This window comes from Tachyglossus aculeatus, chromosome 5, assembly GCF_015852505.1.
Source record: "Tachyglossus aculeatus isolate mTacAcu1 chromosome 5, mTacAcu1.pri, whole genome shotgun sequence".
Lineage (NCBI taxonomy): Eukaryota > Metazoa > Chordata > Mammalia > Monotremata > Tachyglossidae > Tachyglossus > Tachyglossus aculeatus.
This window is the reverse complement of record NC_052070.1, coordinates 46,225,460-46,226,106: the sequence shown is the minus strand read 5'-3', so window position 1 is coordinate 46,226,106 and position 647 is coordinate 46,225,460.

Here is a 647-nt window from a genome sequence, read left to right as displayed (position 1 = left end):
AAGCTCCTAAGGGGTACAACCCATAGCTATATATAGGTTTTGTACACTGTATTCCCAGTACTTTGTAAATGTTTACTAATAATAAATGACTTACCAAACAGAACTTCCCCACCATCAGTGGTAGAAAGAGACTGATGTAAACTGCCCCGCTTTATTCCCTTTTTGATGGACGTTTATTTTCCAATGACTACTCTGGTGATTGACACGTTTATTGACCTTTTCCTCCCCCACTGTGAAGAAATAAAGATACTAGTCCCTGCCTTTTGAGTTTACAATCTAATAAAACAAAACAAATGACAAAGGGGCTTTGATTTTTTTTTTCATTTGGTAGGCTCCAGAGAGCAAAGCTTGGTAGTTACTCAAATTACCTTGTTTATGGAAAATGAGCAACCGCTTTGTACTTGGGATCTGATCATCTTAAAACGTTGTATTTAATTATATACTATCCGATTTTTTTCATAATCAGGCTTAATAATTGAAAAATAGATCATGAGCTTTTTAAATCACTGCTTCATGTGCCAGTGTACGTGTACACTGAAACTTGTACGTTTCAAGTACCACTGAGGCTTTTAACCATACTGTATCAAATCAAACTGGTGAAATGAAATCAATTTAAAGACATCTGAGAGCGAAGAGGGGCAACAATG